This window comes from Neofelis nebulosa, chromosome 1 (assembly GCF_028018385.1).
Source record: "Neofelis nebulosa isolate mNeoNeb1 chromosome 1, mNeoNeb1.pri, whole genome shotgun sequence".
Classification (NCBI taxonomy): Eukaryota; Metazoa; Chordata; class Mammalia; order Carnivora; family Felidae; genus Neofelis; species Neofelis nebulosa.
The window spans coordinates 241,597,835-241,610,082 of NC_080782.1; the positions used below are offsets into that span (position 1 = coordinate 241,597,835).

At 42.0% G+C, this 12,248-nt stretch overlaps 1 long non-coding RNA gene across 4 annotated transcripts in view; it reads right to left on the bottom strand.

Annotated features, from left to right (window-relative positions):
* The window catches only part of LOC131507568 (uncharacterized), a 53,020-nt gene that overhangs the window by 35,973 nt on the left and 4,799 nt on the right, over positions 1-12,248 (bottom strand). For 3 of the 4 annotated variants that reach the window (XR_009259565.1, XR_009259589.1, XR_009259595.1), the window contains exon 2: positions 10,186-10,360. This is a non-coding gene — a long non-coding RNA (uncharacterized LOC131507568). Of the gene's footprint in view, positions 1-10,185; positions 10,361-11,826; positions 11,926-12,248 lie in introns of all 4 variants that reach the window. The other variant, XR_009259601.1, reaches the window with a different exon arrangement.

The window sequence follows — 12,248 nt, forward strand, 5'->3', positions numbered from 1 at the left end:
GAGCTAACACAAGAATGCCCACGTACCACTGGGGAGACACGAAATCAAGAGTAGTTCGCGTAACGTAAAATATATACAAAGCACTGCAGAAACCACCATGTGCTGTAGCAAATAGGTGTTTTCCTAGGTGGATGGGTTCTGGGATGAAACTGTAAAGTAATGTGGTATGCACACACTGCTTGTTAAAAAAAAAAAGGGTAATGAGTCAAAGGAATTGGTTATGATGTGAGCACCTAATTTTATTTATCTTTCTTTTCCCTGCCCCCCCCATTAAACCTGCCCCATCCCATTCTTCTTCTCCTTCAGTCTGAATGCTTGTATGAAGCAATCACTGTCTAATTATATATTTCTTCAATAACTTCCAGCCTTCACTCAAAAATCAAGTTTTCCTTCCTTTTTTGCCCCTTATAGCCAATAGAACTTTCCGCAAACATGAAAACGTTCTGTGTCTGCACTGCTATCCAATGCACACTTCAAATGTACCTAGTGCAACTACAGAACTGCGTTTCACTGTTTTACTTAATTTTAGTTCATTTCAATAGCCACAAGTGGCTAGCATCTACTGTATGGGCTAGCAGAGCTCTAGACTATTTTTGAGGAAACCCCAGTCTTTTTCATTGCTTCCATCACCCTCTGCCTCACCCTCAAACTCTGGTCTGAGGGGGAAAGAGTTAATAGCCAGCCATCTACATACACTCTGTGCATTAGCCTTGAAACCTGCAGAATGTTCCCAGGCATTGAAGAGACTGCCTGCCCCTGCTTTGCCTATGAAGTGGCAAGTATTTGGGGAATTGATGAAGTTGCAAAGAAAGCCATCATCCAGCCATTCTGATAATCCATCGCTGAAAAGAATTTTATCACGAGACTGAATGATCCAGTTCCACCTGGAATTTTCATCTGATATTTCCAGCCAACTATGATAATGACCATCACTTGGCATTTCTTAACACCCACTATGTACTGAGTGTGGTTTTCTACGTGGTATTAGAAAGCAAAAAAGGGACTGAAGGGGGGGGGGGCTTTCCTCTAATTGGAAAAATCTAACAGTCACAAAAACTAATATACATATTTAAAAACCAGATATTCAAGACGTATTTATCTGTTGTCTTCTGTTCCTTATTTTTTTCACCTGGGGTCTTAAGCGCAAGCTCTCTAAGGACAGAGACCGTGCCCTTCTTAGGACACTAAGGGTCTCCCATTCCTAGTCTGAATCTCAGCTGCCACATCAGGATCTCTTGGGAGCTTGTTAGAAATGCAAGCCCACCTCATTACTGTGGAACCGAACCTGCATGGTAACGAGACGCCTGGCTCATTTGTTCACACATTACAGCCTCCAAAGCTGATCTAAACTATTCGGCATAGGCCACACTGATTCCAATTAATTTTCGTGCTTGTTCGGAAAGATGGTAACAGACTGGTCTTCAGCTGGCATTATATTTTATGGGATATTTAAATTATTTGGGAAAAACTTGTCAATTGACTATCACACTTTACGCTTGAGAGTAGTATACTGTTGTTACAGAAAGAGCGTGCGATTAAGACCAGAAAAATCTGAATTTTCTATTCTTGACTTTGTCGTCATCTTGTGATGGAACTTTGGGCAAGCCATTGATTTTGTTAGGTTTCAGTTATTTTGTTTTTGTTTTATTCATTACTTATTCATTTAAATATATAAAATGAAGATTTTCTACTAGTGGCTCCCAAACCGAAATCGTTAGAATTTCACAAATGAGTAATGACCAGACCTCAGATAAGCTTTTGTATATCTAAAAAAGACTAATACTGGACTCACACATTCAACCATGATACGGTTACCCAGAATTTGCTCTTGAGCTAATTCCGTGCCTCCCAGATTAACATCAAGATTTAAGCTGTCTCAGACACACGAGGAATTCTCTTATTTTTAACGACTTCCGGAATTGCTATGGAACTGATAGTTACCAGTCTTCACTGTAAACGAACCTAAACCCTTCCATCCTTAAAGCTGTAGCTTGAGCCTGATTCCTCAAAGTCAGAGGAGATGAGGGACAGCTAGTCCCTCTGTTCTGAAAGAAGCCTTTCACATATATGTTACCAAGGATTAGCTGGCAGTTAGCTTGGGACAAGGCCCTCCAGGAAGGACACTCTGGCTACTTGCAAGGGCTGTAATGGAAGGAGGAAGCTGAATGAGACAAAAACAAAAGTCATCCACCTAGGGTCAAAGGCCTTTCAAGTCAAACACAAAAAGGAGGATGGACACATTTCTTCCTTTGCTCACGCTTTTGTTTGGGTTATTTCTTTTGTGGGCTTTACTATGAGTTTGAGGGCTTTTTTTTTTTCTGTTCAGCTCCAGTGACTTCTTACAGTCACTACTTTGTAAAATCGAAAGCAGATATGTCCCCAGTAGGGATACCTGAAAAATTTCCAGCGCCTCAATGTTCTAGAGACTTAGTCAGGGCTATATTTAGATACCATACCACATTTCAGAGAAAATGTGATTTTCCTTGAAGGGTTTGCTCCCACATCCCCTACTTAAACCAAACATACTTTCAAGTTAATAAAAGCTCTACCTGCCGAGGCAGCAAATCTGGCTATAATTAAAAGGGAGGAAACATTTTACACAAGAAAATGTGCTATTTGGTCAAAGTGTAAATATGAAAAACTGCGAAACGTGATAGCAAGATATAATTTGTATTCCTGCTTTTTATTTACTGAACAAGATGTTGGAAGAAAATTGTCTTAACTATAACTTACTATATTCTAATGCCTTTAAATGTTTCACATAGTGACTGCAATGGAGCCCGTAAAAATAACTTTAAATTCCAATGTCAAGTGGAGCATGGAGATTTGGTTTCATTTTCAAAACTGCTCTGTTGAGAAATACGCCCTAAAAGGCAATTCTCATTTTACTCCGTTATAGCTCCAACAGCTGCAGGACAAAATATAAAATGTATCTAACCCAATCTGAAATTTAGAATTTTGATCTCTGAGGAAAGTATTTTTGAAGAGTCTCACACATGCTGGAAAAAGGATTTAGAACTTTGATAAGGCTTCACAAAGAGAGAAGCACTATAAAATTTTAACAAAGGACTACCTTCTTTTTTTTCTTTTTCCAAGAATGCTTCAGATCTACACTATATAATTTAATACTTTATATACTGTATTACATATGGATTAGCAATACTTTATTCCTAAATTTTACACCCTCTAGCCATATCATAGTATCATATTCTGAAAGATACTTTATACAAATTCAAACATTTGTTCATGAAGAAGCAAATTTTTACACATACACACACACACACACACACACACAGCATGTATATTTGTTTTCTGATAATTCACCCATAAAAAAACATGCTTTCAAACACAGCATATCTTTCTGAAGCTGCAGAGAGTTCTTTGAGGAGTTCCCAGTTAATAAGGACCCGGAGCCACAGTCATTTTTCAAAGTCTATCCCAGGGGAACATCATAGACATCACAGGCATCTAGGCAAGTGTGGAACCGTGGAAGTGTGCAGCCTTCTGTCTGCACTGCCGGGCCCTTGCTTTTAGCACAGCATAGCCGCCGTCCCACCTGACACTGGCCAATACCGCTACGGCCAGCACCTTATCTTCACTCACAAGGACACCTAATTCATCATTGCTGTCATCTTTGAAAAAAATCACGTATTGCAGTATCTGTTGTACTGCAGCCGTGACAGTTTGGATGTCTGCACTAGAAAATATACTTAAACAATTCTCATATTAACAAAAAATGTCCCGTGTGCTACCCTTGCTACCTTTCTCCTTTGACTTCACTGAAAGACTTTTAATGAAATTTGCAAACACTATATTTCTGCCTAAATCATAAGTTATTTGACATCTACATTTGAGTGAGGAGTGAAACGGTTCTTGCAAAAACAGTGCAATGCACACTGAGATCACTTGAACTGAAATGTAGAAGGGCATAAATGTAACTAAAGTCATGTGTACCCTACAGATATACCTATAGTTTATGTCTTGATCTCCATTTAGTATAACGTCCCTTTTCCTAACTTCTGTGCCACTGTCACATCTAATTCATTTTAAACGTATAACACTTTTAAATCAACACATATACTGACAACTTAATTAATTAATCAACCAAGAAATATTTATTAAATGTTACTGGAGAACTACCAAAAATCTAGAAGACCTGTTACAAACTCTTAAGGAATTTATATTCAAGTAAAAAATAGAACCAGATAACAGTGAAAGTCTACATATTTTTAAATGTATTCATAGCAGTTTCTGTACCAAAAAAATATTTGAGGCATGTAACGAAACATTAAAACAGGGGTTTATTTCTACGTTATACCAAGAAAGTATGGCGACACGGGAAAATAAAGGTAGAAAACCAGGATAATGTATGTCACAAAACTGAATGACATATAGCAGAATAATATATACAGTCACCACACCAAGTCACAAAGTTGGTGCTGAAGAACACAGCACCGGTTACCAGACACAGAGTGTCTGTGAGATAAAAAAAAAAGACCAGGCACACTGGTGAGAGGTCTTTTCTTCCTGCTGGAACTAAGAGAAATTTCCCCTCTGGATTCTCTTTAAGAGAGACAATGTGGGGCGCCTGGGTGGCTTGGTCGGTTAGGCGTCCGACTTCAGCTCAGGTCATGATCTCGCGGTCTGTGAGTTCAAGCCCCGCGTCGGGCTCTGGGCTGACAGCTCAGAGCCTGGAGCCTGTTTCAGATTCTGTGTCTCCCTCTCTGTCTCTGGCCCTCCCCCATTCATGCTCTGCCTCTGTCTCAAAAATAAATAAGCGTTAAAAAAAAAAAAAGAGAGAGAGAGACAATGTGACTTAGTGGGTTACAACTTCCATACTCTTTAAACAATATAAGCGTGAGTTTCATTTTGCTGTATTCTTCGCAGTGACGTCAACAAAAGACAAGAAGTAACTGAGAGGTGCCCTGGAGATTTTAGATAGGGAACATTAACAGAGAACCTGTGTGTCACGCAGGGCAATTCATGCCAGCTATCCTAACATCCAAGCACAAAGTCTAGGTCGCTTCACACAAAACAAGTCAAAGCCACATGTAGGTTGTGGGTTTCTCCCAGCCAGCTCTCCTCCAACAGGGATGTCTCTCTTAGCTGTACCACCTGGAACGCATGGCCTCCATGACCACTGCAGAGGGTGATCCACGCAGGGCACGGAAGAAGGTACACTGACTCTCAACTCCCTTAGCTCAGAATGATCTCTCCTTACTTACACACCATTGGCCAGACATGACGACATGACCACACCTTGCTGCAAGGGAAGCTGGGAAATGCAACTTCCTGTGTACCTGGGCAGAGGAAAATAAAATGAGATGTGGCTGATTTATAACACTGTCTGTGTCACAATTGAGAATGCGAGGCCGGGAGACTGGATTGGATCCAAAATGTACTACACCTGTGATTGTCAAATGTGAATGTACGTAAAATGAAGGACACACAAAATATTACAACTTCTATGTGTTGTGTTATTTTAATCCAACAAAAAGAAAAAACACATATATAAGCAACACATATATGCAGTAATACCCACATGTAAATAACATATATTCACTACATAAAATGGCTTCATATCACAATACATGAAGTATCCTGACAAAAGAGTAGGAGCTCTGTGACCTGAAAGAGTGGGCCAGATGCCAACAGCTGCTCACCAGGTTTTGCTACATTGTCAGGTAGTGTAGTTTCTGTGCATCTGGGTGGGGTAGATTACATTACCTAGCATTAATAAAAATAAGCCTGGGGTGCCTGGGTAGCTCAGTCGCATGAGCCTGAGACTCTTGATTTCAGCTCAGGTCATGATCCTGGTGTCATGGGATCGAGCCCTGCATCAGGCTCTGTACTGAGCATGAAGCCTGCCTATGATTCTCTCTCTCCCTGTGCTCCTCTCCCCCACTCACACACACTCTCTCTCTAAATAAATCAAATAAATAAACAAACAAATAATAAATAAATAAGCCTGATGAAAATGGATAACTGGCTTTAAGACTCCTGCAAAAGCCAAAAATAGAACATAATAACTAAAACACTAAAATGAACGAAGTAAAAACAGCAGGGCTCATGCTTCTCCTTCCCAACTGTATTATGAAATGAAAACAACTATCTAATCAGACAAAGTCCATAAAAACAAAACAGTTAGCAATTATTTGAAAAACGGATTTATATTCACTAGCATTAATGATGAACCTAATCCTGAATGTATATTGTGTCTGGAGATCATTAGTTATCGATGGTATGGAGCCAATATGAGATTTCAAAACAAACTATCTAGAGCATGAAGACAAGCCTCTATAGTCAATTTTTCTCAGTAATACTCAATCCAGTAGTTAAACAAAATTTTAATAAATTTAAAGATAAATGCTCAGGGGCGCCTGGGTGGCTCAGTCGGTTAAGCATCCAACTTCAGCTCAGGTCACGATCTCGCAGTTCGTGAGTTCGAGCCCCGCGTGGCGCTCTGGGCTGATGGCTCGGAGCCTGGAGCCTGCTTCCGATTCTGTGTCTCCCTCTCTCTCTACCCTTCCCCCATTCATGCTCTGTCTCTCTCTGTCTCAAAAATAAATAAACGTTAAAAAAAAATTAAAAAAAAAAAAAAGATAAATGCTCAGGAGGTCCTTGTGAGATTTGTTAATCACAAGACGGAAACCCCAAAACCCACTGAGAAAATCCTTGTTTTTCTTATTATAATAAAAATGACTAAAGTACTATCCGTTCATTTATCCATCCATTGAATTAATAAGTAGTGATTGCAGTCTGCTAGGTGGTAGGTACGGCTCTGGGCACCAAGAATAGAAAGGTTACGCAAATCAGGAAAAACGCACGGCTCTCCTGGAGCTGACATTTTAGAGCACTGGTTCTCAACGGGGGCGGAGATTCTGCCCTCTGAAGGCAGCTCGGCAACGTCGTTTTTGCTTTCACAACTAGGAGGGGGGTGCTGTTGGCATCGAGCGGCTGGGGGCCAGGGCTTCTGCTAAAGATGCTACCGTCCACGGGACAGACGCCCACCACAAAGCGTTATCCTGCCCAGAGCGTCGGCAGCGCCGAGGCTGAGAAACCGCCAAGGCCCCATTTCATAAGGTGCGTAACATACCGTAGAATCTTCGCAGTGCTCTAGAAATGAGACAGAAAGTGATCCTGAAACTGGCGGGTCACACCACAGTTTGCCGGACGACTGGCAAGCAAGTCATTTGAGCATCTGTCACATGGAAAGATGAGCTGCACATCTTTCTTTTACAAAACGACGCGTTCCAGATTTTGTGCCCACTTCTACAAGTGGCCGTCAGTAATGCACACTTAATTAAAAAAACATTTTGTCTTTTAAAGGCAAAAGTGATGTTTTTCACATTGGCCAAGAAAGTGATTGCTTTTTGAAAGAAACGTGTGCTTTGAAAGTTCATTTTGGAAACCACTACTCGGAGATGTCTGCATCACTATGTGATTTGTTCCCCCCGGTGATGTAAGTGTGACCTAGGAAAACTCTTTTATTTACACGCTTACAAAGCCTGAACACAAAATGTTCTAACCCACTTGAAAATCTTCTTCTAAATATTAAAGTATAGTTGAAACATAACGTTATATTAGCTTCAGGTGCACAACATAGCGACCTGGCCAGTCTGTTATGCTGGGGTCACCACAACGCCATTAGGATACCATCAACTATACTCCCGGGGCTGAACCTTTCATCCCCTTGACTTACTCGTTCCGTAACTGGAAGCCTGTACCCCCCACTCCCCTTCACTCATTTTGCCCATCCCCTCACCCCTTCAAACATTTTTGGCAAGTTTCGAACTCCATTAGTGTAAAAGCACAAGTGAATGACCAAGGCAGTCAGAGGTTCCAGGGGTCAAACTAACACCTTCTTCCCCTAACTGGTGGCTGGAACTGACATAAATAAACATCAGGGCGGTATCGTGGGCTTGCAGTCAGAGGTGCCAGACATGCAACTGCCTAGGGCCCTCGCCACTGGCCGTGCCCACATAGCTCGTCCTCGAAGGATAGCTGCATGTGAGCAGTGGAGAGCGGCCAACAGCCAGCAGCCCTGCCACAGCCCTGGAAGAAGCTACGAAGCAGTGCCTGTCCCAGGCAGAAGGCTCCCACCCTCACGATTACTCCAACAATCAGCAACAGGCACAGCGGCCTCGGAAACTTCCATGCCCAGGCTCCGTGCTCACACCCTCCTGATCCCAGACACGGCTTCCACTCAGACCCTCCTACTGATGGGGAACAGTCCCCCCAGCCCACTCAGCCAGCCCAGCCCTGCAAAACATCTCAAGCTCCTAAAAAGGCCAAGAGGACCTCCAAATCGCCACTACGGCCTAGTGTCTGAGTTCAGGGCTTCAGTGGCACAGACCACATCTGCCATGTGGCTGCTCCTCAAAGACAGACCTCCAGTGGTCAGGCAGTCCAGAAGCAGCCCTACCACGCCCCCCGGACTATCTACATACCCAAATCCCCCAAAGAAGGTATCTACACCCCCAAAGAAGATGCTCTTGGCTTCACAGATTCAGCTCTACTGGCTCTAATTCGGAACAAGTTCCCCATCAACGGCAAGAGCTATTGGCTCTCAAAAGCCACCCAGCGTCTGCACAGCTCATCTTTGTCACCAACAACCACTTCTGGGCTCGTAGGCTTGTCTCTTCATCTGGAGGCCCACTCTCAACTCCCAACCCCCAAAGGTCGCAGCTAAAGGCTTCACAACTGGGAGAGGTCACTGAGGTCATGCCAGGAAGCAAGCCCGACTGAATACCTCATCCCTCAAGGCCATCTGCATCACCTCGAAGCAAACCAAGCAGGCAGCAGATCACCGACATCCAAGCCAACATTCTGCGTGTGTTCAAGGGGCAGCTCTATCCACCCTGTAAGTTACTGGAGGCTCACCTGTCACACCCTGCCCTTGCCCTCCTTGCCACAGCCCCAACATTTCTCGACGCCTAATGCTCATCACTGTCCCTGGGAGAGCCACCGAACAGTGACCATATCAAAGTATTTGTTCTGAATCCCTGAAGCACGAAACAAACTCAGGACAACCCAGTCAGTTGGAGAAAGACGCTTCCGAAGGGAACTTAGATTCTGCTGCCGGATGACCAGCCTCCAGCCCTGCCAATGCCCAGGGCACGAATCGCCTTGGGTGGGTGCTGCTGCTAACCGCATAGTCACCCAGCTTCGTGGCCTGAAGACAAAACCAACAGATCTGCTCTTGGGGGAAAGAAAAGCATAATGAAGTTGCAATTTTTAATTTTGTTTTTTTTTTTTAAGAAAGAATGAAAATAGTGACGCTTTTGCACTAACTCGATGCCTTCATATTTTGCACAGTCGAAGACAGGCCAAGATATTCTGGATGTCCTGATGCACATGAATACATACCACGGACTTGAAATTTTCTATGAAACCTTGGGATCAAGGAACATTTTGCTAGATTTTTTTAGTTCCCGTCCCAGTCTTGCCCTTGCTCACCTGGATATGACATGGCTCTTCTAACTCCTCAAGTCATCTTTTTTTTTTTTAATTTTTCTTTCTTTTAGAGAGAGAGAGAATGTGAGAGCATAAACGGGGAAGAGGGACAGAGAGAGACAGACAATCTTAAGCAGTGTCTACACTCAGACATGGGGCTCAATCCCACGACCCTGGGATCATGACCTGAGATGAAAACAACAGTTGTACATTCAAACAACTGAGCCACCCAGGTGCCCCCTCCAATCATCTTTGATTTGCTGGAAATACGTGGCTTACAGTTGAAAGGCAGCAAAGGAGGAAAAAGTATTATTTTCCTTTCTTGGTGACATATGCAGAACTTTCGAGATATTATAACTGACTTGAAAATAATCAAGTTTTGGGGTGCCTGGTGGCTCAGTCGGTTAAGCGTCCAGCTTCAGCTCAGGTCACGATCTCACAGTTCATGGGTTCGTGTCCCATGTCAGGCTCTGTGCTATCAGCACAGAGCCTGGAGCCTGCTTTGGATTCTGTGACTTTCTCTCTCTGCCCCTCCCTTGCTCATGCTCTGTCTTTCTTTCTCCTCCCTCTCTTTCTCTCTCTGTCTCTGAAAAATAAATTGACGTCACAAAAAATTTTATAAAAAAAATAAATAAATAATCGAGTTCCCCGAGCATACACAGTCTGTCCCATAAATGTGTTTTCAGATAACATCTTTTTTGCAACTTCAAACGTTGTGCCACCACTCACCCTTAAGTGCACTTCACTATAGCACAGGTCACTCTCCCCATGACGTGGAAGTGTTACGCAACCCTTGCAGAACAGTCTCCTTCTCGTTGCCTCGTGTCTAACTTCCCGGCATTTCACGCAACCTTTGCGACTTTTTTCCTCAGTGCATTTTTGTGTGTCCATTGGATTACAAACACTATTAAGAAATACAAAACCGAGAAATTGGTATGTAGATTTTCTTTTAAAGTCATCTTGTAAAAGGCATCCTAAAATATTTAGAATAAAATTGTATGAGCTTGAGAATTACTTCACCACAATCTAGTCGGGGGAAATGGCGCAGGTACAGATGAAACAAGATGGGTAACGGGGTGGTAACTGTTCAAGTCAGGGTAGATGTACATGGAGGTTTATCATGTTATGCTCTCCAGCGTTGTGTATATTTTAAGCTTTTCATGATAAAAAGCTTAAAAAGACACAAGTATCATGATTTCAGTACTTCGGTTAATAACACACTCCTTCCCTCCCTTTGAACATTTTTTTATGAGACAGCTTTTTGAGTTTTTACAGTTATTAAAAACTAGCATCTAAATTAACCGAACATAATGCCAGAACTTTGCATTTCTTTTGTTTGTTTGTTTTTAGGGTTTTTTTTTTTTTGCATTTCTATCTCACAAAACTTAAACCAAAATTATCCAACTTAATGAAGCCAATTTAATCACATTGATCCCACTAGATATTAACATTTTTAGACAGTGCAAAACATTTATTGCACCTTTAAAACCAAAATTAAATTTTATTTTATAAGTACTATTTAATTTTTATCTCATAATTAAAATTTTACTATGAGCTTTTTATTGTTTAATTGTAAATGTGTTGGTTTAAGAAACAAATAAATGTACATAAAGCTTCAAAAAGTTTTAAGCATAAGGGCCACAATCCAATGTGTGAAGACCCCTGCCGGTGACAAAACCCCACAGGGGGAGCTGTTACTTATTTGTCTGTGCATCTCAGAGGTATGGCACTAAGCTTGGCACATATTTCACACTCAATCCAGTTTGCTTAACTTAAAAAAAAAAAAAAAAAGCCACTCTGGAGTGGCACAGAATGAGAATTTCAGAACTGGAAAAACAAACTGAAACCAAACGCCTCATTCTCCAACAAAGAGAGGTTTGGGAAGGTTAAATCACACAGCTAATGGAAGTGCGGTGAAAGAAATGTTTAGGAAGATTGATCTGACATAGATCTATGGGATGCTTCAGAGGAGAAAAAGACTGGAAGCAACCGTGTGTGTTAAGAGGCGACTGCCATCATCAAAGCCTGCGGTAATGAGGGTGTAAACTGGGGTGATGGGCAGGGAATGAGAAGCAGAGGAGGATCTGAAAGACATTGAAAATGTACCCTTCACACTGCTTTTTCACTGTCAGTAAGATTTAATCTTGACCTATTTCTGCACAAGCTGATATCAATCACGATACCCAGATATTTTTACCCATAGCCCCAAACTGCACAAAAAAAGACATAATTAGCAATTCTTTTGACTCATCTAGGGCCTCTGAGAGTGATTCATACCCTTCACTACACAATTATCCACCATAAATATAGTTTAACCTCTGCTTATTCCAAGCAATGGTTCTTTAGAATGTCCATCTGTACGTCACTTACTCTTTTGCTATAGGATTAAGTCCAACCTCTTTATCTTTTGAGATCCTCAGTATTTTTTTTCTCCTCCACCTAAGATAATCAATCTTGACACACGTTATTCTGTAATACGACAGTAAGGAATCTTTCAGAATCAGGATAGCAAGTTTTGGGTTTTTTTCAATTTTTTTAAAGTTTATTTATTTTGAGACAGAGACAGCATGGGTGGGGAAGGGGCAGAGAAAGAGAGGGAGAGAGAGAGAAATCCAAAGCAGGCTCCCCACTGCCAGCACAGAGCCCAACACTGAGCCCAACACTGAGCTTGAACTCACAAAACCGTGAGATCATGACCGGAGCCAAAACCAAGAGTCGGATGCTTAACCAACTGAGCCACCCAGCAGAGCAAGTTTTATTTATCTTCCCTAAACACGCTAAGATCAAAGATT